This window comes from Dermacentor silvarum, chromosome 4 (genome assembly GCF_013339745.2).
Source record: "Dermacentor silvarum isolate Dsil-2018 chromosome 4, BIME_Dsil_1.4, whole genome shotgun sequence".
Taxonomy (NCBI): Eukaryota; Metazoa; Arthropoda; class Arachnida; order Ixodida; family Ixodidae; genus Dermacentor; species Dermacentor silvarum.
Window position 1 is genome coordinate 230,496,125 of NC_051157.2, and position 26,662 is coordinate 230,522,786.

General features: G+C 48.3%; 1 protein-coding gene across 1 annotated transcript in view; it reads left to right on the forward strand.

Moving 5' to 3' along the window:
* LOC119451039 (zinc finger protein 800-like) overlaps positions 1-26,662 on the forward strand; it is a 120,447-nt gene that overhangs the window by 50,543 nt on the left and 43,242 nt on the right. The window contains 1 exon segment of the mRNA XM_049666404.1: positions 6,803-6,882. The gene's annotated coding sequence lies outside the window, so the exon portion shown is untranslated.

Sequence of the window (26,662 nt, forward strand, 5' to 3'; positions counted from 1 at the left end):
CGGTAAGCTGAAGTGCTTCTCTGTGAAGTATTACCATTGCAGTAGCTTAATCGTTTTTTTTTTTTTTTTGCCGACTGATCCACATGCGCACGTCTGTCGCTCCTTTTGCTTCCACAACGGATGTAACTGCAATCAGTGGTCGACGGCACCACATGTAAGGTTAGAATGCAGTTATAGTGAGGTTATTGACCAAAATTACGGACAACTTATCCTTACAACCAATTGCCTTTCTTATACCGGTGTTCTTACAAAAGAGATCAAATAATGGAAGAGAGGAGGGCGGACAACCATGTGGGCGAATAGGGTCTTATACCGATTGTACCGTTATATCCGTACTCTATAACAGGGGTCAACTGTATTCAGTTCTTCAGGGAGTTTTTCTGTTACAGAATGTGACTCCATGGCAGAACTTTCTACGGAAAGTCAGATACGAGAAAAGGAACTATTTCATGTCTAGCATACTTGTAAAGAATCATCCAGCCATTGAAAAATGTCTGATGTTTTAAAAAACAACATGTGGGAGAATAGTGTCCATTATACCCGATTGTCCTTATATCCGTAACTCTTATAACAGGGTTCAACTGTATTCAGTTCTTCAGGGAGTTTTGTCAGTTACAGAATGTGGACTCCATGGGAGAACTTTTACAGGAACGTCAGATCCGAAAAAGGAAACTATTTCATGTATAGCATACTTGTAAAGAATCAATCCAGCACTTGAAAAATGTCTGATGTTTTAAAAAAACAGTGAAAAACAATGAAAGGAATGAACATGACAGCACTTTGACACCGTAAGCTAGCATGCAGCCATCTGCCTTAACTCATTAAGGCACTTAAGCATATTATTCAAGCTTGCAGCACATGTCAAATCAGAATGTTTCAACATGTATGCGACACGTCTAAATATTATTACGATATCGAAAGATGTTCAAGAGACGAGCCGCCGCGAGAAAGACGATGAAGTGTGTCTGTGCTCTTGGTGTGAGCGAGTGTGGGCCTGGCTATCTGGCTCCAGTGTAAATAGCCTGTAAATAGCCTCTTTCGTCTGTGTCCTTCACACGTAACAATATTGTTACGCGAACGAAGGATTAAGTACAAGAGACTATTTACAAGTATATTTAAAAGATAGCTGCAGCGTGGCCAGATCAGCCGATAGTCGAGAGCCCCGAGCAGTCGCTTCTTCGTCTAGGCGCGCCGCGCGCATCGTCCAGAAGAAACACGCAATATGCATGTAGCATAATCCCCGGCGGCAGAAGCACCGTCTCGGTGCGTCTAAATATCAGTGGGAACAGGAGGGTAGTACGGGTTTAGGCGTGCTACATGCACAACGTCTGTGGAAGGCGGGGCAGACGAGGCACTGGTACTGACTGGGGCGATTTCATACGTAACTGGAGTCACGGCACGCAGCACTCGATATGGGCCTGTGTACCGAGACATACGATTCAGTGGAAGACTGCACTCGGGTAGCAAGCTCTTTTCTGCAGCCTGCTGCCGACCGGTCGGATTTCTAAGAGGTCGCGGAGCTTCTCCTTGAAAGCGTGCGCCAGCTAGAGATCTCCTCCTCGGTGTCCGGAACCAGGCACGAGGTGTTCCGCCCAAGTAGAAGAGGACATTAGCTAGAATTATGGTAGGGTTCCAGTGGTGTTGCGGCTAACAAGCTCATCCATGCTTAGCCAGTCATCAACGTCGACATTATCTTGGCCGGAGAATATGCCAGGATCGCGGGGAGTGGCACAACCGTGACGTACGTTGTGGTTGGAGTTGCAGTAGTAGCAGCAGACGAGGTGTCGTCACCGGGAGCCATAGCGGAAAGCTGGACGGTGCGGCCGCTGCGGAGCTCCGTGGCGAGGACGGGGAACGGCACGCGCCACCAAAATGTTACGCGAACGAAGGATTAAGTACAAGAGACTATTTACAAGTATATTTACAAAAGATAGCTGCAGCGCTGGCCAGATCAGCCGATAGCTCGAGAGCCCCGAGCTGTTCATCTTCTTCGTCTAGGCGCCCGCGCGCCTCGTCCAGAAGAAACACGCAATATGCCATGTAGCAATATGATTATTTTCATCAGAACTTTTGCTTTTGATACTTTATCTTTGGGTGCACAATTGTGCACACAGTACCTGAATTTCACCCTTGTCCTGCAGCTTCTGTGATGTGGCTGGCAGAGGGCATCAAAGGTCAACTGCTGCAGTAGAAACTGAATGAGGCTGGAGATCCATAGTCCTGTCTTTGCATACATAGGAAGCCAGGCAGCAGCTAAACCGAAGCTGTGCATGCTCAGGGGATTTGCTGGGCAGAGCTCTCTTGGTGAAGAACAGAATAGGTGGCACACCTTTGAAAAACACTCCGGAAGGAAATGCAGCTTGGTGATGTTTTCACATCGAGGAACACAGCTCACGGACAATAGGCATCATTTGAACATGAAGCCTCAGAGCTGTTGCTCTAGGTCCTTTTGAAAGTCTGTTCACAAACCCCAATATTGTGTGAGCTTAACTGCAGCTACATGGATTGCTGAAATTTAACTTGGGGATCTAGTAGTACAGGTTTTGTGTACAACAGATAGTACTCACTGCAAAGTTTTAATTGGGGAGCACAGCTTTGTGCTGCCCCAATTATCCCCACATATGGGTGTTCAATGGCTCCATGTTGACTTTGGGAAAACGGCTCCTGAACTCTGTTTCGTCCAAAACTCGTGTTCAATTCCATTCTGATCAGCCTCCCTTGTACCTTAACTGAATAGTGCTGAATAATGCGGCTGTTTGGGTGTGTTGGTAAGACATGACAAGAAAATTCATTGGCCCTTCCACTCCGTGAAGATGGTTAACCAGCGAAGTTGAAACGTGCGGCCCCGGTGTTTATCACTGGGTTAATCCGAGGGTTCAATAAAGTATTTCTCAATTATGAGGTTACACACGTTTGGCTGCAACGGAGAGAACGACGTCACTGACAGTATGCTCGCAGTCCGCCATTGTCGCATTGCCGTTTGCAATTCTTCAAAATTAATTGCTTGAAAATTAATTCTGTCCGTCACGTAAGACAATGAATGGCTCATACCACCGTAAACGCGCCCTCTCTATTATGACGACAGAAGAGAAGCGAAGTGCTACGCTGGAATGATGAGCGGCATTGCAGCAACTGTGGAAGAAGATGACGGCAACGAATGCGGGAGCAGTGGCACGAGCGCGTGAGCACGAGCGCAACCCGAGGGGCGCGAACGAGTCAGCTGCGGAAGACGACGCTCGAGCCAATGCTGATGATGATAATTTTTTGCACACAGGTGATTTCGCCTAGACATATTGTTGTGGAGCAGTGGGGCATGGTGTGTCCATGAACAAGAAGACGATTCAAGGAGAGCGCGTGGCTCTTTGCTTGCTCAAAGTGTTGGCACTCCTTGATAATATCGCCGACTGTCGTGCAATTCCTACTCATTAACAGATTGAAAGCATCGTCAGCAATGCCCTTCAAAACGTGTCTGACCTTGCTCAATTCGCACATGTCACTGTCAACCTTGCGGCACAGAGCAAGCACGTCCTGGATATAAGCGATGTACGATTCCGTCGACGTTTGCGCACGAGTCGCTAGTTCTTTCTTAACGGCATTCTTCCGCCCGAGTGGATGGCCAAACGAGTCCTTCAGGTTCTGCTTACATGTTTCCCAGTCCGTAAGCTCATCTTCGTGGTTGTCAAACTACATCCTCGCTGTGCCTTGCAAGTAGAACATCAAGTTTGCCTGCATTACAGTTGCATCCCAGCTGTTGTGGGTAGTCACACGCTCATACATGGCGATTCAGTCTTCAACGTCGACATTATCGGTTCCATGGAACGTTCCCGAGTCTTTTGGATATGCCAAGACAATGGTTGGGGTTGTCACCGCTGGCGCAGGGGTCCCGCGTCCTCTGTCATGATGTTAATACCGAGGCGACGACCCCTGAGGAGCTCCGTGGTCTCTTGGGAAGACCCAGCACCTCCACCAAAATGCCATGGGGCATAAATGGTCATGCGAAGGTGTATTTACACATATTTACAAATTGCAGCAACGCTGGATACACAAGATGGCTGCCCAAACCAGCCTCGTGCTCTCCTTGCCAAATTGTCTTCTTTGTTTATGGACACACCATGCCCCACTGCTCCGTAACAATATAAAGCTTCGCTTTAACAACCTTAAGCGCACAACCAGACGGGGATAGTGAAAGATGGGAGACACATGAGTGCTAACTTGCAACAATTTATTGAGACCCACAAAGTGTAATATAAAGGCACTTCATGGCCGAACATCATGCAAGTGCAGCTAGCAAAACAATCAGTGACGACTCAAGTATCGTAATTACTTCAAAGATAAAGGAATCAATGGCTTTGACACACAGTTCTCCCCTAAACTATTAATCATCTCTGCCTTGATAATTTCACGTGTGAGTTGGCAGCTGCTTCTCGTGACGATGGTGCATTCTTGATCGATTGGCACACAGCTCGATTTCACACTCGAGTCTGCGCTTTGACCGGAACAGGAAAAAGCACTAGGATCATCACTAGATTCACACTTCCTACAGTGCACATCAGGAAACCCTCCACTCTTGTTCCTCACATTTCTACAATGTTCATGGAGGCGATCATTTACGCACCTCCAACTTTGACCTATACAAGTCTCGCCATAAAAAATCAGTATACTATACACAATCGATTCTGCACATTTGACGAACTTGTCCTTGTGTTTATTATTGCACCCAAGCTTGTGCGAGGTGCCAGGATTGGTCATTCTGCGTATTTTTTGAAGCTTGTCAGGAGCAGATAAAACAACTTGAACCACCTATTGCTCAATGTTTTTTTAGTCGATGTGACAAGCCGTGAATGTACGGAATCACCGCAAACTTCTGCTTACCAGCAGAAGCCCGCAAGGCATCGGGCAGTTTTGACGACTTTCATTTTGGATGCCTTCGACGACACCGACATGAGTGGGGTACCCAGGAGCAGTCAGAGGGAGGGTTTGTTCATTGAAGATAGCAGCCGTTAGTTCAGGACAAGACTTACACAATGCGATATAAAGACACGATTCTGCAATGCCCCTCTCAACTAGTTTTGAATGAGGAGAGTCGTACAGAAGCAGTGGCTTATTCCCGTGTGGTTCGTACTTCGAGTAAACCTGTTCGTCCTGAAATAAAAGTCTAGTGTCAAGGAATCTAATACTGTTACCTGACGGCATCTCGTGGGCTGTTTCTAGTGGTGCTAAGCCTGCACGTACGAAGGTTAGTGTGTTATTGGCTAGTGATTCAAATGAGTCTAGCTGCAGTAAAGGAATATTAAGAAGTCATCTATGTACCTAAAAGCCTTAATTACATTTAATTTGGCAAGGCGGCACCTAAGGCCCTTGTAAAGTTGTGCTAAAGACAAATCACTGAGAATGAGGGTGGTACAGGATTCTATACATATTCCCTGTTTTTGCAGATATGGCCGCCATCCCACTGTATAAAAGTAGATCAAAGGTAAAGACTGAGAACTTCCAGAAAGTCACTGCTCGACGTTCTGCACGCATTCTGGAAAGATACATTTCTTATTCTTCTCAGCAAGTGCTGTATGGTTTGCGAAGGGCCTGTCTATTACTATGTCAGCAACGATTGCGTGCTGGAAACACAGATCTGCTGTCTGTGCAGGACACCGAAAGGAAGCCCCGCTATCACGTGCCTTGAGGTGTGCCCCATTCTGCGACTTTCCTGTCTGCTGCAGGCCCCTACACTTGCAAGGTTTGCCATGTTCACACCATAGTTATCGCGAGATGAGCTCTGCCATACTTTTATTTTTGAGCAGGCTTGTTTTACCTTTGCAATGAATTCAATCCTTTATGTGATTTCCTGTGCGTAAATAACTCAGCACTTTTGAGTATGTGTGTTCCTCAGTCTGGATAAGATTTGTGTGAACTAACACCATAGTTCATTATCCTTGATACCTTAAACACTTCTCTCTATTTGTAACATTCTGAGAACAATATGATAGTAGAAATTACAGGCTAAATGAGACTAATCTTGCCATACAATGAATTTACGATGATAGATTGACATATAATTGGAGTAGAAACAACTATAGGTGTTCTTGCACCTATTGCAATTGTCGGAGTATTGTACATATATTATGTGTCTTTCTACCTAATACAAGCAATAAGTGAATAAAATAAACCGATTTGCTTAATCTGCACTGGTTCATGCACACATCCTCATCCCATTTTATGTGCACGAAGCTCTGAGCAAACCATGAAATAGTTGCACAACCTCATGTATAAGATGAGATCAGGCCATTACATTGAAAGCTAGTGATCTCAAAGACATCACACGAAGTTCATGTAGTGTGGTCTTTTATGATAATTTAATTGTTGAAAAATTCGCAAAAAATCGCTTAATACAGACAGAAGCATTTAAAAGCTCACCAAAAACAAAATGTGAAGTTTTGACGTTAGTCAGTGAGGGGGTGTTCTACTAATGATGCAAAAGCTTGTGTTTGTATTACTGCATAATATGGATTGCCGTTGCTGTGGCTTGTGTTCACATGAGAGAGGCCTCCCCGTTGGAAGGGAAGTGTAACCTGAGTAGATGATTTTGTAAGGCTCCATCCCTGTCCAGGTGCACTTCTGGTGCATTGTAGATCCTGGCATTGTGGACCCCCAGAATAAGTATTCCATGTGGACACCACTTATGAATTTATGTAGACTGAATCGGGGCAACAACAACTTCTTATGTTGTCTGAATGCGCAAATTACACAAGAAAGGTTTGAGTGACCTCACGGCAACATTCTTGCAACAACTAGCTGCTGTCTTGTGCAGGGGTGCCAGACGACTGCGCCCAACCAGAATGTGGGCAGTGCAATGGCCCTCATGAATGCTTGCTGTGTGCTCAAATCAAGGTAGGTTGGATCTTGTTGACTGGAAGAATGAGTGTGCATAACTCTCCCCATCTGTCCGGGAGACTCCTGAATTTCGACCAGTCCTTCCGATTGTATGGACACAACCTTGAATCTCCTGAAAAACAGTGATAAAAGTCATGCAGCACAGCTGCATTGTAGCCGAAGTCTGTTGTAAATCTCAGCCGTATGTGTGTAGACAGTGTACACCTAGCTTGGTTTGCTTCAGATCGAGTCATGCGTAGGGGAGTGCATGCGAGGCAAACACCTAATATGCATTGCATAATGGCTGGAACCATAAGTTAAGCCTTTCCGCAGTACAGCTGTGTTATACGGCAGAGCATGTTCACAGGAAATAGTGCATGTTCTTTAATTATACACACGAGCGTGCCATTGTCGGCCACAGTACGAGCACTAAGACATCTAATAACTGTACTGGCAGTCATTCAGAGCTGTTTCAGATGTTGCCTTAGCCCAAGAAAAAAAGATAGTAAAATGTGTTTCTTTGTCATTGCCGTGATCCCCCCCCCCTTCTTTCCTCCCCTTCCTCCTTAGCTCGCAAATCTCCAGAATTATGAGGTTCTCAGGCTGGCAGGTATGAAATTGTGAATGCGGGGGAAAAGATGTTTTTTTGCATCAACACACCTGATGTGATGAACCAGTCCGTTACTTTTGCTTTTATACAGTATAGACCACTTATAACGTAACCACTTATAGTGCAGGACCAGATATAGTGCGGTCTTTTCAGACTCCCATTAATTTTCCCATAGCACTCTATGTATACACGTATCGCTTATAGTGCAGTTGCGTGAAACAAAATACCGGTTACAGTGCGGCTGCCTGGGAGTATGCAAGTCAGCGGAGACAGCGAACGCTCCCCTCAAACGGGCGCCCCAAGGACTGCTCGAGGAAGAAAGAGAGACGAAGTGGAGGAGAAGGGCACGTGGTGCGAACGAACAGCCAGTGAGGCTGAAACCGGAATCTTGAGTGCGAGTTGTGAAATATCACGGCGTGCATAGCGAGCGAGGGCCACGAAACTGCCAATGCCGGCCAACGCTCGCTTCACGATAACGGCAGTAGACGAAACTTCAGGGAGCGGGCGGTGCCGGCACAGCACGGCAAAGGGCGCACGCAGAGACCGTGGAATGTGAGGGAGGAGGGCGGCAGGGAAGCGGATTTTGCCTCGGCAACTCCGCCGCTTCGGTGGCTCCCCTCGCCCTCCCTCGTAGCTCCCTCACTTTCGACTGTCACCGTGTGCGCCCGCTGTCGTGCAGGCTCCGCCGCTCCAGCCGGCCCGGCGCCAGCTCCCCGAAGTTTCGTTTTCTGCCGTTATCGGGAAGCGGGCGTTTACTGGCGTAAGCAGTTTCGTTGGCCGGCCTGGGACAGCGCCGCTGCTTCCCTCTGCGCCGTAGCCACAGCGTGCAAGGTCAACACGTGACTAGAAAGTAGACGAAGCATAAAGGAGAAAGAAGGGTTCAATGACATTTTCTACGCGTGGCTACGGTAGCGTGGCTGAGACGTCGGCACGTACACGCATGTTCCAGCGCAACGCAGAATCGGTGACCTTGCCATTTGAGAGAAGGTGAAATTTTCGCCGCATTTTTTTTTTGTTCGCGCGCGACATTAAGGGGTCTCTCCTAAGCTTTTACTCCATGGCGGTGCCGGAGCAATGCCGGTCGGAGGCGCCGCCATGTGAGTTGGTTCGAATTAATGAGATTTGACTGTAAATTGAATGCAAACATTCTAGCCGCATTCCTCGACTGTCTCATACGCGTGGCGGCTCGGTGCACATGTTTTGCATATGTGCGGGCCTTGAAAATTGTTGCTTTGGTTATAGTGCGGTACCGCTTATAGTGCGGATATTCGCGACTCCGGCGACTTACATTATAAGCGGTCTACACTGTATTTAGTAAAATCCCCATGAAAACGGCAATTATGTTTTATTCCTGTAAACATACTTGCCAACTCTCGCAAATTCTTTGTAAGGTTTGCGTATTTGGGGTCGTTCTACTACTTTATGAATGTTGTCCAGCTTTACGAAAAATGCTGAAAGGTGGAGCGGTGCAAGGTTGTAAGCACACAGAAGCGTATTAAAAATTGTAATGGCACATTTGCCGCCCTCTTGTGGTAGCCCAGGATTCCATTTGCCCCTAGAAGGGCAACAATTTTATTCAGACAAGTTCCTGAAACAAATCAAATTGGCTACAGCAAAGTTGCTGATATGAAAACAATGTACTGCTTGTGGGTCTGCTGTTTGCTGCTGCTTGTGTGCTGCGTCTAAAGGTAAATCATCGTTAATAAAGTGCGTATGTATCCCACAAAAAGTGTCTGCTTAGAGCAAACTTAGAAAAAAAAAATGCTTGCTGTCTGCCCCCATTTATGTCATGCTTGCAGGAATTTTATGAATTTTTAAGTTCACAGGTTGGCAGGTAGGCTGTAAGTGACATGATACTCGCAACCGGCTAGGAGAATCGGCGTGTTCCAGGAAGATGAGAGCCTTGCGATCTCTTGCATATTGTGGTGTAGGTGGTCTGTGCACATGTGCATCTTCACGCGAATAAGCGCGCCTTTCATGGCTGTGCACATCTCCCAATTATTTCATCATTGCAGCATAGTCTTCTCTCGTTATGTAGTCGGCAGGTTTAGCAAAATCACTGGTCAGAGCGTTTGATCCACAATAATCTAGACATGGCCTGCCCTGCAAAAATTTTTTCTAATCATAGCACATTCTGCATTTCTTTTGAAAAGGAAGCGAAGTGCCTTCATACTTTAGAGGCACAATTTCTGTGGTACTTATTTTCTTCTTTAATGCAACGGAAAGCTTACTGTCAGAGCGCTCAATCTTGTACAGTCGAGTCCCCCTATAATGAAATTCACGGGACACACTAAAAATTTCGTTAGTGCGAAATTAGTATGTATATACTGCCACCAGCAGTAGTGGGTACAGTGCTAAGAGGCAGGCACGGACAAGAATAAAGTGCGCGTGCTTCTCCGCCCGCTTGATAGCCAGCCCCCAGCGCCGTGCTTTTCAGGAGCCGCTACCCTCAATAAACGTCGCGTCGCCCGTTCTCTCACAAGGCACGTGACAAAGTGGTGGAGGTGCGGGGTATTCCTCACCCATGTCGCAGACCCCTTCTGGCAGTGGAACCACTACCCCCATGCCAATCGATACGCCGATCCACCGGGCCAGCCGCAGGATCCGGGGACTGCCTCCTGAAGACCCCGCAGCGCTTCAGACCATCTCAACCGGTATGGAAGGCGCCGCAGTGACGAACCGGTACACGCTTCAAAATCCACGGGTTCCAAAGTCGTTCCATGGCAAGGCCTTCGAAGACGTCGAAGACTGGATGGCCGACTTCGAGCGCGTGGCCGAATACAATGAATGGGACGACACAAATAAATTTCAATGTGTCTACTTTTGCCTGGAAGACGGCGCGCTCACATGGTTCCAAAACCGTGAGCAGCAACTGACATCGTGGCCTGAGTTCCTCCGTCAGTTACTAGACGCCTACGCCAGTGCTGATCGCCGCGAACGAGCCGAACGAGCAATCCAGGTCCGCGTTCAGCTTGCCAACGAAAGTGTTACCACGTTCGTCGAAGATATGACGCACCTCTTCAGACGAGCAGACTCGGGAATGACCGAGGACAAGAAGTTGCGTCACCTGATGCGAGGAGTGAAGGAGCAGCTCTTCGCTGGTCTTGTGCGGAGCCCTCCGAAGACTGTCGCCGAATTTTTATCTGAAGCTGTAAGTATGGAGAAGATGCTGCAGCAACGATCAAATTTCTATGAGCGGCAAGTGAATGTGACATCCACCACCGTTATTTTCACGGCCACCCGAAGCAACGATGACCACCTTCGCGAACTAATCCGCACTGTCGTGCACGAAGAAATACAGAAGGCTTTCGGCACGTCACAAGCAGTGGTGAGCTCTATTGAGAGTGTCGTCAAAGATGAAGTTCACCAAGCGCTCCGGTCGACCTGTCCTCTGCCTTACACCGCGCCTGCACCTACTGAACACCGCCGTGCGACCTACGCGGAAGCCCTGAGACTCCCTGCACCAACCCCGCTGTTAGTTCACGCGGCTCATCCGGTTACGCTTTCATCTGCACAACCGGTACCATACATCACAGAACGACCCGCGCCTCCAGCGTTTCCCTCCGCCGCTCCTCCCGCTGTGGTTCCACAGGAGCAACCGGTATATTACGCCGACGATCGACGCATGATGCTGGCGTCATGCATGGGAAGCTGGCGAAGTTGCTGAAGAAAGTAATTACCCCTTGGAATGGCTCACAGATTCGTACGGCTGGTGGTCACGTCGTTACTCCACTGGGAACCTGCACGACAAGAGTTTGGATTCGAGGATCGACATTCGTGGCGAGCTGCCTTGTCCTACGCGTATGCTCCCGTGACGTCTTTCTCGGGGTTGATTTTCTCCGAGAATACGGCGCTGTTATTGACCTACGGGGAGGTGTAGTCACCTTCTCAGCAGACCGAGCACTCGACGGGTACGACCACAAGCGTCGAGACGACGCCCTTCGTGTCTCCACTGAATGTGTTACGCTTCCTCCGCAAACCAGTGTCCTAGTCGAAGTGATGTGCGGTGGAATGCGCGAAGGTGAAGTGGTCGCTGAAAGTAACTTATCGCATCTACTGATGCAAGGTGTTTGTGCTGCTAGAAGTGTGCTACAGCTTAGTGATGGCCGTTCTCAGTTGCTTGTCACCAACTTGAGTAACGAGCATCGACACCTGTTCCGCGGTACTTCGATAGCGTTTGCCGAGGAAATAGAGCACGTTGCTGAATGTTTTACCCCTGAACCAGTGAGGATGGCTGACAAGTCACTGGGCAACGTCGACATTAATTCAGAGTTATCTCCAGACAAACAGGCGGCACTGCATGAGCTCTTGCTTGAATTCAGGGCATGCTTCGCAAGCTCGTCTAAGGTACGCCAGACTTCAGTTACAAGGCACAGGATCATCACATGCGACGACGCACGCCCGATACGCCAGCAGCCCTACCGCGTGTCGGCAAAGGAACGTGAAGCGATTCGTACGCAAGTACAAGAGATGCTTGAAGACGGCGTGATTGAACCTTCTAACAGCTCATGGTCGTCCCCGGTCGTTCTTGTGAAAAAGAAAGACGGAACGCTACGCTTTTGCGTCGACTACTGGAAGCTCAACAACGTAACTAAAAAGGACGTGTACCCACTGCCGCGTATCGACGACTCGTTAGATAGACTGCGGCGTGCCCAGTACTTTTCGTCACTCGATTTGAAAAGAGGATACTGGCAGAGCGAGGTCGACGAACGAGACCGCGAGAAAACTGCCTTTGTGACTCCCGACGGCCTTTACGAATTTCGAGTGCTCCCTTTTGGTTTGTGTTCTGCCCCAGCAACCTTCCAGCGAATGATGGATACTGTCCTCGCTGGATTGAAGTGGCAGACTTGCCTTGTGTATCTTGACGACATAGTTGTCTTTTCTGAAACATTTGAGCAACATCTTCATCGCCTGCGGCATGTGCTAGAAGCGCTCCGATCGGCTAATCTCACGCTTAAACCAGAAAAGTGTCACTTCGGTTATGAAGAGCTCAAGTTTCTCGGACACGTCGTCAGCGCCAAAGGAGTTCGACCCGATCCCGACAAACTTGCCGCTGTAGCAGCTTTTCCTCCTCCTGCCGACAAGAAGGCCGTCCGACGCTTCCAGGGCTTGTGTGCGTATTATCGCCGCTTCATCGACAACTTTTCGCAGATTGCGGAACCCCTGACTCGCCTTACCAGGGATGACACGCCATTTGCCTGGACGCATGAGCAACAGGCGGCCTTCGCTGAACTACGACAACGCATGCAGTCAGCACCCGTCCTGGCTCATTTTGACGAAGAGGCTGACACCGAGGTGCATACTGACTCCAGTAACATCGGCCTTGACGCAGTACTCGTCCAACGTCAAGACGGCCTTGAAAGAGTAATAGCTTATGCTAGCCACTCACTGTCCCGTGCCGAGGCGAACTACTCTACCACAGAAAAAGAGTGTCTCGCGGTCGTCTGGGCGATCACGAAGTTTCGCCCTTATCTCTACGGCCGTGCCTTTATAGTGGTGACAGACCACCATGCTCTATGTTGGTTGGCGAACATACGCGACCTTTCAGGCCGACTGGCACGATGGAGCTTGCAGCTACAGGAATTTGACGTCACTATAGTTTATAAGTCTGGCCGCAAGCACGAAGACGCCGACACGTTGTCGCGTGCTCCCGCCGAATCTGTCAGTCGACAGCCAGAGGACGACGATGGCTTCCTGGGCGCCCTTACTACGTCGGACTTGGTCAAATGGCAGCGTGACGACGCTGAAATTCAACCTCTCATCGACCACTTCGAGGGCCGTCACACATCCATACCACGCCATCTACGTCGCATCTTGACGTCCTTCTGTCTACGAGACAATCTGCTCTACAAGAAGAACTCCCGCCCGAATGACCGAGCCTACCTTCTAGTAGCTCCCAAAGACTTGCGGGACGATATTCTTTTCGCTTGCCATGACGAGCCTACATCTGGCTACCTCGGCTCCTCACGAACGCTTGCTAGAGTGCGCGAGATGTATTACTGGCCCGGGCTTGCGGCAAGCCTAAAACAGTATGTTAAAGGCTGCCGTGAATGTCAGCGACGAAAGTCACCACCCCTGAAGCCCGCCGGGTTATTGCAACCCATCGAACCACCTCATAAGCCATTCGACCAAGTCGGCTTGGACATCCTTGGGCCTTTTCCCCTGTCAACCGACGGCAACAAGTGGGTGATCGTCGCCACTGACTATTTAATGCGCTATGCCGAGACGGAGGCGCTCCCACGAGCCACGGCTTCTGAGGTAGCACAGTTCTTCATGTGCCACATTGTATTGCGTCATGGTGCCCCATCCATTGTAATCACAGACAGAGGAACGGCGTTCACGGCACAGCTCATGGACGAAATTTTTCAATTGAGCAACGCCAGGCATCGAAAGACGACTGCTTACCATCCGCAGTCCGATGGACTTACGGAGTGATTAAACAAGACCATCACAGATATGATCTCTATGTACATCGACGTCCAGCACAAAACATGGGATCGCGTCTTGCCTTACGTGACCTTCGCGTATAATACCGCCGTACAAGAGACGACGCGGTTCGCACCATTTCGCCTCGTTTGCGGCCGCGAAGTACAGATGATGCTGGACGCTATGCTTCCGTGTCACGACACCGAGCACCCAACGACTGACGCCGAAGAATTTGCTGAGCGCGCTGAGGAAGCCCGCCAGCTCGCGCGGCTGCACATCGGTGAGCAGCAACATGCAGATGCACGGCGCTATAACATCCGTCGCCGGCAAGTGCGCTACAGTCCAGGAGACCAAGTGTGGGTGTGGACCCCTGTTCGCCGCCGTGGCCTTTGTGAAAAGTTGATTAGCTGGTATTTTGGCCCATACAAAGTGCTGCGCCGCATTAGTGACGTGAACTACGAAGTTGTTCCAGACAGTGCGGCGCAAACACGGCGTAGACAACAACCTCGCCCTGACGTAGTTCACGTTGTGCGCATGAAACCATATGTTGCGCGTTCGTGATTATTATTTTTTATTCATCTTTCTACTTACGCTACTGTTTGCAACCTCTCTGTTTCTTGAAACTGTACCTGTCGCGATTCCCTGTTGCTGTGCTTTTGTTTTTCCTCTAGCTGTGATTGTGTCCTTTGCACGAGCACCTGCCTTGCCCATGCTGTTTCCCCCTCCTTTTCTAACACCGCTTCTTGAGCATCGAGCCGATGCTCTTTCTGAGGAAGGGGGGAAATGCCACCAGCAGTAGTGGGTACAGTGCTAAGAGGCAGGCACGGACAAGAAGAAAGAAGTGCGCGTGCTTCTCCGCCCGCTCGATAGCCAGCCCCCAGCGCCATGCTTTTCAGGAGCCGCTACCCTCAATAAACGTCGCGTCGCCCGTTCTCTCACAAGGCACGTGACAATACGTACTCCAAACGGCAAAGCTGCGAATGAAACCGAAACCATCGTCCGGGACATCTTTGTGATGACTTCGGGGGCAAAGGTTTCGACGTACCGAAGGTGGTCAGTGAAGTGTCAACTTCACGAAAGAATTCATTTTGCGCCGCTGTTACAGCATTTTTCGTACATTGCGGCTGATGCCTAACCCAACGTGCGTGCCCGGCCGATCGCGAAACACTCATTTTGCTGCACATGCACCGCCGAATGAAGCGGCTTGAATTATCACAATTTTGCTGCATATTTATGACATTCAGCAAGCTTGGCAAGCTTGCACTTACTGGAAGTTTTATTTCCAGAAGTCGGTCAGCCTGGATTTCTTGCGTTTCACGGCAAACAAAGGTGTTACACAACTTGCACAGTCCGTTAAAAGTGCCATCGCAATGTCATGGTAGTAGGCTCTGATAACTCAGTGGTTAACCCTCAGCGGTTAACTGCTGAGCTGCTTCAAACCGACGCTGAGAGCTTCAAACCGACGGTCCGTAAGAACCAGCATTTCTGCATTGCGGCGCAGTTAGGCCGAGTCTATGGTGGCCAGACTTTAATATGAGTCGGGGCTAATACTGACCTAGAGACTTTAAGACGGAGCTAGGCTCTGAGACAGTCCACTGTTACGAGATAGAGTGCATAGCCGTTCCTTGTTTACATGAGCATTTTTTGGGTAGTTTTGTATACGATTGGAAATTAATGGTTAAGTGAATATTTTAGCTGAGTGAGCTATGTCTTTAGTTTTGTGTGCCTTACGCTTTTCCCGCTTTTTTTCATATTAAATCCTTTGCTACTGCCGCCAACCGCTCCAACTCCATCTCTGCGACTCTCAAGTATCGGTGGCTGGGCCGGAATTACGTCCTGGATCGTAGCCTGGCCCGTATCGTGGCAGGCTTGCGAATTTGTCACTGCTACTCGGGAGCAGAAGTGTCGCACGCAGGTGTTATGCACGATGGAGAAGAGATACGACTGGCAGCATGGCAAACAAGGATTTAATATGAACAAAAGCGGGAAAAGCATAAGGCACACAAAACTAAAGACATAGCTCAACAAAAATGCTCACTCAGCTAAAATATTCACTTAACCATTAACCTTCTATCATATACAAAACTAAGGAGGAGGCGATGTCGTTCTTTGAATATGCTCGGCAAGAACGGGATAAGCAGCAGCACGCGAAAATCATGAGCGCGAGAAGGAAATTTTAGAGTTGAAGTTAAAGTTGGCAGAGATGATCGCCGGGTCTCGCGAGGGGTCGATTTCCCCCAGGTCGGCGTCATTCGACTCGACTTCGCCCAGGCCAAAACAGATTTGCCCCAGGAAATTGATGGCTCCGTTTGATGAGCGTAGAGATGATTTAGATGCGTATTTGCATTGCTTTGAGAGAATAGCAGTCGGGCAAGGCTGGGCAAAGAATGAGTGGGCTAGCGCCTTAAGCCTGTGTCTAGTAGGTGAGGCTTTAAGTGTGTTTGGACGGATTCCCGCTGAAGAGAGTCTAGAGTATGATAAGGTGAAGAACACTTTATTGCTGAAGAGAGTCTAGACTATGATAAGGTGAACACTTTATTGCAAAGATTCCAACCGCTGAGGGTAAATAAATCGGTCCCTGGACACGATTGAATGGTTCACAAGGTGATCAAACCCTTATACCTCGAAGCATACAAAACACTCCTATCACTTTTAAATGCCATATTTTCTTCCAGCTATATTACGTCTGCCTGGAAGGGAGGCAATAATAATTCCTATTCTTAAAGAGGGCAAGCATTTGACTTCGGTCAGCAGTTATAGGCCTATAGCTCTAACAAGTTGCCTATGCAAACTTTTTAAGAAAATGACTAACCGGCGCCTGATCCATTTTCTTGAAAGCAACAAAACACTAGATCCCTTGTTGTGTGGCTTCAGGGAATTTAGATCTAAAACAGATTACCTTGTCCGCATCGACACAAATATCTGTGACTCCTTTGTGCACAAGCAGTTTTTCTTGGTATTTTTAGATATGAAGAAAGCATATGATAGCACTTGATGTTTCGGAATCCTTCGTGATCTGGCAGGAATGGTCGTCCGAGGAAACTTGCTGAATGTGATTCAAAGTTATCTCTTGAACCGTACCTTCCGTGTTGGGCTTGGTAATGTCCTGTCTTGGCCGTTTACTCAGGAGACTAGTGTACCACAGGGTGGAGTGCTAAGCTGTACTCTATTTGTTGTAAAAATGAACTCTCCATACTATCATACTACATACAATGTTTTATTCTGTATATGTGGATGACATCCAAATAGGTTACAAATCATGTAATCTTAGTGTCTGCGAGCGACAAGTACAGCTTGGTTTGAATAAATTGTCTAAGTGGGTCGACGAAAACGGTTTTAAACTAAACCCCCCCAAAAATACATGTGCATTCTCTTCTCGAAGAAGAGAGGTGTATTACCAGATCCCGTTATTGATCTTAATGGAGAACGGCTATCCGTGAGCCATGAACATAAATTTTTAGGCCTCAGTTCAGACTCTAAATTAACTTTTGTCCCACACTTGAAATATCTGAAAGCGAAGTGCCTGAAGACAATGAATCTGCTCAAGCTTTCGTCCCGCATATCTTGGGGAAGTGACAAAGTGCCTCTTGAACTTGTACAAAAGTCTCATACGGTCACGACATGACTACGGAACTATAGTCTATAACTCTGCTACGCCTGGTGCTCTGAAGATGCTGGATTCCGTCCACCACTTGGTATCCATCTTGCTACAGGTGCGTTCAGGACTAGTCCTATGGAAAGCCTGTACATTGAATCCAACGAATGGTCTCTACAACTGCTCAAGCTCTTGTTCCGCACATCTTGGGGAAGTGACAGAAAGTGCCTCTTGAACTTGTACAAAAGTCTCATACGGTCACGACTTGACTACGGAGCCATTGTCTATAACTCTGCTACGTCTAGTGCTCTTAAGATGCTGCATTCTGTCCACCACTTGGTATCCGTCTTGCTACAGGTGCGTTCGGGACTAGTACTGTGGAAAGCCTGTACGTTGAATCCAACGAATGGTCTCTACATCTCCAAAGGACATATTTAACCCTTTGCAGTCCGAAACCTTTACCCACTTTCCGGCTCTCCCGGTCCGAAACTATTTTGCCAGTTTATAGCGCCGCGATGAAAACTACAAACTGTGGACGAAAAAGTCATAGGTTATTAATTTTTTTCTTTTGCATTCTGCAGGCAACTCCTCTACTGATATTTGAGCAGCACGTGATACTGCTCGAAGCATTTTTCTGGGTGCAGGCCAGTGTTGTTACTGCAGCTTTTGCAGAAAAACACAGTTTCCCTCCTTCATCCGTTTGTTCTTCGATCGCTACAAACAGCGCAGTCTTTGCTATTTCGGCCTGGGAGCTTGTAGCTGAAATGGCTCCTCCCATCTAGCTTTTTCCTCGCAATCCTTCCGCGCAGACGGGCCCCGTTTTTTGGCTCTAGCCCTCACGTCACCCACCAGCTATTGGAAGAGGTTGCGGCGGTACTGCAGGTGATTCTGCAGCTGTGTGCGCCTCAAAATAAAGCTATTGACAATGGAAACCTCTAGAAGCTTTCACTAAATGCGCCACCGTAAAACGCACGCGATGAAAAAGTGGTCACGCTTCTCAGCGAACCGCGCGAACGTGCTGTTCCGCGCGCAAGTGAGAACGCTCTGGTATCCAGAAGCCGTGCTGAACATTGTGCTGCACCCTAGTGCAAAGAGAAGTAAACTTCAACAAACAAAGTTTATTTATCCCTCAAGAGATGGCACATCATGTATACAAAGAATGCGCATGAATCACAGTGAGAAAAACCGCGAAATTTAACCCGCAAACACCCTTGTCGGGCGGTGCCCGACAGCGGACCGCTACGGCCGTGTTGTGTTGTCGGGCCCTGCCCGACAACGGACCGCAAAGGGTAAATACCCCTGACACACGGGCAAAAGTAAAGTCCTTTGCAGGAAATCCTTTTTGTTACATTGAAGAACCCTTTGCCGAAAAGAGTTGCGCCAATTACACACGGCAGCGCACTAACTTCTTTAGGTGGTTCCTCAAATGAACGCCACAAAAGAAAGCAAAAAAGAAAAAAAAAGCGCTGCTGATTACAGCAGCATGATGCAGTATAGACCACTTATAACGTAACCGCTTATAGTACAGGACCGGATAGAGCACGGTCTTTTCAGACTCCCATTAATTTTCTCATAGCACTCCATGTATACGCATACCGCTTACAGTGAAGCCGCGTGAGACAAAATACCGGTTATAATGCGGCTTCTGTGGGAAAATCTCGCCGATGAGGGCAGTAGCGAGCACGCTTCTCAACGAGGTGCGCCCACCGATGGGAGAGGAGACCGACAAGGGCAATGCGGAGGAGGAGCACGAGATGTGGAGCATGAGTCCAAGGGCGATAAAATCGTCGCCGCGCGCCGTATGTGTGAGTGAAAGCGCACGGGGAATGTTTCGCTAAAACTTCACTTAGTACTCCGGGACACTGGTTGGACGGTATAGTGTCACCATAGATATTTTTTCACCACCTCAGATATTTTTTGAACATTGCAAGTAAACAGGCGCATCGAGTTCAGAATGCCGTCACGATCAACGATGCCAAACGCTGCAGCGCTACGCGTCGCGGACGTGCCACAAAACCCAAAAAACAATGCCGTCCTCCTCCCCTCGCCTCTCCGGTAACCCCAGCGGTCGTCATGATGTCAGCAGGGGGAATCTGGTGATGTCAACGGCGGAAACGATGTCCATTGGTCGAACAAGAACCTATACTTCCGGTTTGTCTGCTAGCAGGTACGCGCGCTCCCTGCTCGTCCTCGCCGTGTTGCTCGCTTGTGCGCGCTTGCGCATAGGTAATTACAGCCCATAACGCAAGTGCCAAATCGCTCGTGTTCCAACACAGTCATGCTTAGCTTGCGCATAGGTAATTACAGCCCGCAACGCAAGTGCTAAATCGCTCGTGTTCCAACACAGTCATGCTTAGCGGTCTCATTGGCTGCGCGAACACCCCGCAGGGGCATCTGCGTAAGCAGGCGTTTCGTGAGTTGCGCCACCACGTACCCGAGCACATGGGGGTTGGACCCTCCTGCGTGTAGCCGTGCGCGGCTTAGCCGTGTCCGGAGAAAGGGGGATCCTGGAGGTTGAGCTGAAGCCGGGTGTTTGGACCTTTAAGGCCCCCCGGCAGAGGCAACATACCTCTTCGGCCTCTGCTTCACATAGACGGCACCTCCAGACTGACCCACCTGGAGGAAATCGGCAGTCGCCTTTTCCTGTCCCCCTCTTCAATCTTTTGTCTTTCTCTCGCTTTTCCATCTTTCCTGTCTTCTAGTCACTTCTTCTCACTTCTGAATTTCTGGGCGGCAAGGGTTAACCTAGTGTACTTATCCAACCTTGGGTATTTCATATTAGGTTATAGCGGCGATGCATGGCTGGCGTCTACAAGTATTCCTCCAACCTTGTAGCGTCCCCTTGTTAGGCTCGGTGGTGGGTGGCTACCATCGCCGCCGAATTTTGCAATTTTATATGGCTAACGCTTTTCCCTCACTACCTGATCGCTCCCTGAAAAGGGGGCGCACTGATGAAATTTTCAATCTTTTTTTGCAACCCAAAGAAATATTTCCCAAGTACCATGTAATACATAGTCAACACGATACTAAGACAGTCCGAATGATTTCACCCTTTGTTGTAGCAAAATCTCTCAAGGAAGCAGTCGGCCCAGGCTATAAGGTAACAAAGATGGGAAGTGGCAACCTTTTTCTCGAAGTCCGCGACAAACTACAGTGCGATAAACTTTCTAAACTTGTGGCATTTGGAGACATTCCTGTTTCAGTGGGCCCACACAGGTCGATGAACACAGTGCGCGGTGTCGTCTCGGAAGATGACCTCCTTGAACTGAGTGAAAGTGAATTACTTGAAGGATGGCAAGACCAGAACGTAGTCAAGGTGCAGAGGATAACACTAAGGCGAGATGACAAGCAAATACCTACCAAGCATATTATCATTACTTTCGGAACTAGCAATCTACCAGAATCAATTGAAACCGGCTACTGCAAGCTACGTGTCAGACCATACATCCCAAATTCCCGCCGATGCTTCAAGTGTCAGCGTTTTGGGCATGGGTCGCAAAACTGCTGAGGGCGCGCTACTTGTGCTAAGTGTAGTTCAAATGAACACGCTTCTGACATTTGCACTTCAGCAACCCGTTGTGCCAACTGTGAAAGAGATCATCCCGCCTACTCGCGATCGTGCCCCTCGTGGAAAAAAGAGAAGCAAATTATAGAACTGAAAGTCAAACTAAACCTATCTTTCCCAGAGGCACGTAAGCGTTTCTATCTCCACAACCAGTCCAGTCCTTCATACACCAATGTGGCGCGCCGGGGGGCAGCACCACATCATCCGGCGGCCGCCCAAGTCACACGGAGTGTGACGGCGGTCACGCCTCATCGGGGGGTGTAGCCGTAATGGTCGATAAGGGCGTTGCATGTCAGCAATTAAGCCTCCGAACGTCCCTTGAGGCAGTTGCTGTCCGAGCATTGTTGTTTGGTAAGCTAGTCACCATTAGCTCTGTCTACATCCCCCCTTCCTATCAGCTTTCCAAAACAGTTTCAGAGCTTCATCGATGAACTTCCTCCGCCATACATAGTCGTAGGTGATCTTAATGCTCATAGCCCCCTGTGGGGCGACTCTCGTTGCGATGCGCGAGGGCGCCTTATAGAAAATTTTGTTTTCTTCAGGTGAATGTTTATTGAACAAGAAAGAACCTACATACTACAGCATTACACACAACACATACTCGTCCATAGACTTAAGCATAGTGTCGAGCACACTAGTGCCATACCTGGAGTGGTCCGTCCTCAAGAACCCCATGGAAGCGACCACTTCCCAATTATGTTAAACTCAACGAAACAAGATGGATGCTTGCCACGATCACCTTGATGGAGCGTAGACTCGGCCAACTGGGAACTGTTCCGAGAGCTGACACACCTAGGCCGTGATGACATTGTTGCTGTTAACGTAGACGACGCCGTAACATATCTAACAGGTTTTATTATTGATGCTGCTACGAAATGTATTACACAAACTAACGGACTGACTAAGAAGTGCCGCATTCCTTGGTGGAACGAAGAATGCCGTAAAGCGCGCAAAAATCAAAACAAAGCATGGGGATTGCTTCGTGATTCTCCTACTGCCGAAAACCTTATTAATTTTAAACAGGTTAAATTGCAAGGCAGAAGGACACGTAGACGTGCAAAGAGAGAGAGTTGGGAGAGGTACATTTCTGGTATAAACTCTTACACAGACGAGGCAAAAGTCTGAATAAATTAAATAAATTAAGGGGCCGTGAGACGAACCCGCCGCCCTTAGTGAATATCCAAGGAGATTGCCTGGAGGATCAGGCAGATTGTCTGGGCGAATACTTTGAATATGTCTCCAGTGCATCTCATTACACACAAACATTCCTTAGGTTCAAAGAGCACGCAGAGCGACAGCTCCTCGATCGGAAATGTGCCCGAAATGAACATTACAACTGCCCGTTCAGTTTAGCTGAACTTAAAGCTTCTCTTGCTTGTTGCAACGGTTCGGCACCAGGTGCTGACCGTATCATGTATGAAATGATCAAGCACCTACACCGTGAAACACAAAAGACACTCCTTTCTATATTTAATGTCATGTGGGCCGCTGGTTACATTCCATCTTCTTGGAAAGAAGCTATAGTAATCCCCATACTTAAAACAGGGCAAGGACGGGTAGCTACAGACCCATTGCTTTGACAAGCTGTCTGTGCAAGCTCTTCGAAAAGATGATTAACTGGCGCCTAATTTGTGTCCTAGAAAGCAACGGCATACTAGATCCTTACCAATGTGGCTTCCGAGAAGGTAGGTCGACTACAGACCACCTTGTCCGCATTGAGACAATCATAAGGGATGCCTTTATGCACAAAGTTTTTTCTCTCCGTATTTCTTGACTTAGAGAAAGCGTATGACACCACATGGCGCTTCGGTATCATTCGAGACCTTTCCACTATGGGCGTCCACGGCAACATGTTGAGTGATATCGAAAGCTACCTTTCTAACCGTACCTTTCGTGTAAGGGTAGGCCAGGCCTTGTCGAGGTCTTTCACCCAGGAAACTGGTGTTCCGCAGGGCAGTGTGCTTAGCTGCACACTGTTTATTGTGAAAATGAATTCTCTACACACGGCTATTCCATGAACGATGTTCTACTCTGTATATGTAGATGATGTGCAGATTGGTTTTAAATCGTGCAACTTTGCTGTCTGCGAACGACATGTCCAGCATGGCTTAAATAAAGTTGCTAAATGGGCTGATGAAAATGGTTTTAGGTTGAGTCCACAGAAAAGCACATGCGCCCTTTTCACTAATAAGAGAGGAATAGTACCAGACCCTGCTATTGAGCTCTCTGGTACCACATTACCTGTAAGCGCAGAGCACAAGTTCCTCGGCATCATATTGGACTCGAAACTCACATTCGTTCCGCACATCAAATATTTGAAGGCTAAGTGCCTGAAAACAATGAACTTATTGAAGCTGCTGTCGCGTACAACATGGGGCAGTGACAGGAAATGCATTTTGAACTTGTACAGGTGCCTTGTCGGCTCACGACTTGACTACTGGGCGATAGTTTACCAGTCTGCTGCACCCAGCGCTTTAAAAATGTTGGATCCTGTTCACCATTTAGGAATCCGCCTCGCAACTGGGGCCTTCAGGACAAGCCCCGTACAAAGCCTTTATGTGGAAGCAAACGTGTGGTCGCTCTACCTTCAGAGGTCTTATGCCAGCTTTACATATTTCCTGAAAACAAATTCAAACCATACACATCCTACCTATTCTACCATAAACGATACCACGTGTGCCACACTATTTAATAACCGACCAACAGTGAAGCAGCCCTTCTCGCTACGTGTGAGAAAGCTCAGTGAAGAAATGGGTGCTCCACTACTTGAACATCACCTAATGCCTCCAGCGAAGCTGCTACCGCCGTGGCAGTGGCAGCTGGTTGAATGTGACACTTCGTTTATTGAAGTCACAAAACACGCGCCACATGCACACATTCAAATGCACTTTTTAGAACTAAAGTCAAAGTACTCTTGCCCTGAATTTTACACAGACACATCAAAGTCGCATGCTGGTGTTTCCTATGCGGCCGTCGGTCCGTCCTTCTCGGAATCCGATGTACTTTATCCCCAAACAAGTATCTTTACGGCAGAGGCCTATGCAGTACTATCCGTAGTGAAACATATTGATAGACTGAAACTCCAAAAGGCTGTAATATTTACCGACTCTTTAAGCGTTGTTAAAGCGTTAATGATGCCGCAAAAACATAAACACCCTGTAATTATCAACCTCTACTCATTGATCTGCTCTGTTTATGCATCTAAACAACAAATCATAATATGCTGGGTGCCTGGGCATAGAGGCACCGAGGGTAATGTTCTTGCCGACCAAATGACCACGTCAATAACATCGCACGCTATTAATCCTACAGCTGCTATACCTGCAACAGATTTGAAACCTTTCTTGCGTAAGAAACTGCGAAGCCACTGGCAACGCTTGTGGGATGCGGAAACAAATAACAAGCTTCACTTGATTAAGCCACAGTTAGGTTTCTGGCCCTCTGCATCGAAAACACTGCGAACTGATGTCCTATTCTGTCGTCTCAGAATAGGACACACATATGGTACTCACAATTTTCTATTGAATGGTAATGATCCTCCAACCTGTGGTAGATGTGGCGAGAGGCTCACCGTCCTCCATGCCCTCCTGGGGTGTTGCGAAGCCGAGAGAGAGAGGAAGAAACATTTTCCTCTCGCATACTGCCATTGTGTTCCTCTCCATCACGCTATGTTTCTGGGTAAAGAACCACTTTTCATTACCAAAGCAGTCCTCGCTTTTTTGAATGATGTTGTCTTGCATGTTATCAGCCCAAGAAATACGTAGTGCATCCTCTCTCCTGAGGATGCCACTGTGATAGTAGCTCAGTATAGCACATGCCTCCAGGCCCTTACATTTCAAGGGCTCTGTTAAGGCATTAGTGTTCTTGAAAATTTTAGCCTCTGACATATTTTAGTATATCATCAATCTTTCACAATGCATCCCTCGTATCCATAGCACACTTCATTAGTCAGTGCCATATTCTTAGTACCTATAGATTTTACGCACTTTACAGCGACTATTTTAGGCCTCTTTACAGCCATGCCACATCTGTTTTATCAACACCCTATAATTCACCATTCATGTACCACTGACAAGTCATTATCATCGCCTTGGCCCTCTTTGGCCACATCTGGCCCTTGCACCAATAAACTCCAACAATCATCATCATAGCTGCGCGAACAGAGTGCGACAGTGTTGGCCTTTCCAGACGTGCGCGCAACACAGGGTCTAAGCGGCACGCTTCGCATAATACGCGCCGGCACCGCAGCAACAGCGGGTAGCCGAGAAGCGCCAAGTTCACGTCCACGTTACCGGCACGCTAACTTGCCGCACGCCGTTTGCCATTTGCGGGCCACCGTTCGACAGCGGTTTTGCTCGCGAGCGGCGAGATTTCCTTGCCGTACGTAGAGAGGATGAGACCGGGACTCATTTGTGCGGCAGCCTCACCGCCGCTGATCGCTCGACAGCGCCGATATCGTCGCTAGGCCTTTTCCGGTTCCCTTCAAAGCTAAAGCAGACGGCGCTTCGAAATGAATTACCGACGCTCACAAGCCGCAATATTTTATTATCGTTGTTATCGCTCTTCGCAATAATTGTACAGAAAGAAGAAAAATACGCTGTTATTAGCGGCACCGTCGGCTACGATGCGAGCACAGCCGAGCCGGTCGTCTCCCGTCGGTAGCCGTGCACTCAGCTGCAGCCGATGTTTTCGTTGCCGGTGGCAGAGGCGCGCAGCTTCGCAGTCGTCGATTGGCCCATTGATCGTGCAGCGGGCGGGGCGCCGGCCGAACTGTTGTCTACTTTGGACACTAGAGCACTGCACGGGCCGATTTTTCCAGCACTGCACGGGCTGTGACTGTGCACATCGATGGCTAACGCAGTGGCGTGTTCAAACTCGCCGCCACCGACGGCTCCCGTCGCGCTAAGCTATATAAAATTGGCTGTGACTGAAGATTGGGCTAGTTTATAATCTATTAAGAATGGGGAAGCATTGCAAAGATAAAAGAACTACAACGGACAGAGAACGAGAACTTACTGGCACATGTGCAGTTGGCGAAGCAGCTCAACAAACAGAATAAGGAAAACGTATGTCTCCTTTTTTTTCTGTTCATAATTTTTGTGTTCTTCGCCTATTTACATGATTAAATACGCGAGAATGTTAACGCGCACAGCAAAATACCATCTGGAATATAACTGCTGGAGTTCCACGTCTTAGCTTGCCACAGTGAGCTCCGTTCACGTGGTGCATTTTCGTCGCAATTTGCACTCGTTTTCTGCTTTATATACTACCTGGTGCCACGAATGGGATCTTCTTCGTACAAGTGACGACCTTTCTCAAAAGCAGACACACGAAAATGCGTTTTCCGGTGCGTCAGCCCTTAAAACCCGCAATGCCAAATCACTGTAAGCACCGAGCGCCTTCGTCCCATCGTCTGCTTGACATGCCAGTCATAGAATAAAGACCAACTTTAGAGAAGGGAAACTGTACCTTCCACAGTGGTACGAAAATAAGAAGCGGCAGCGCATGGAACTCCTGGGCTACCCTACAGATGGCGCTGCTCAAACAGGAAGCGGAAATCTTATTATTTTTTTTAGTGCAAAATCCAATATGGCTGTTGTTT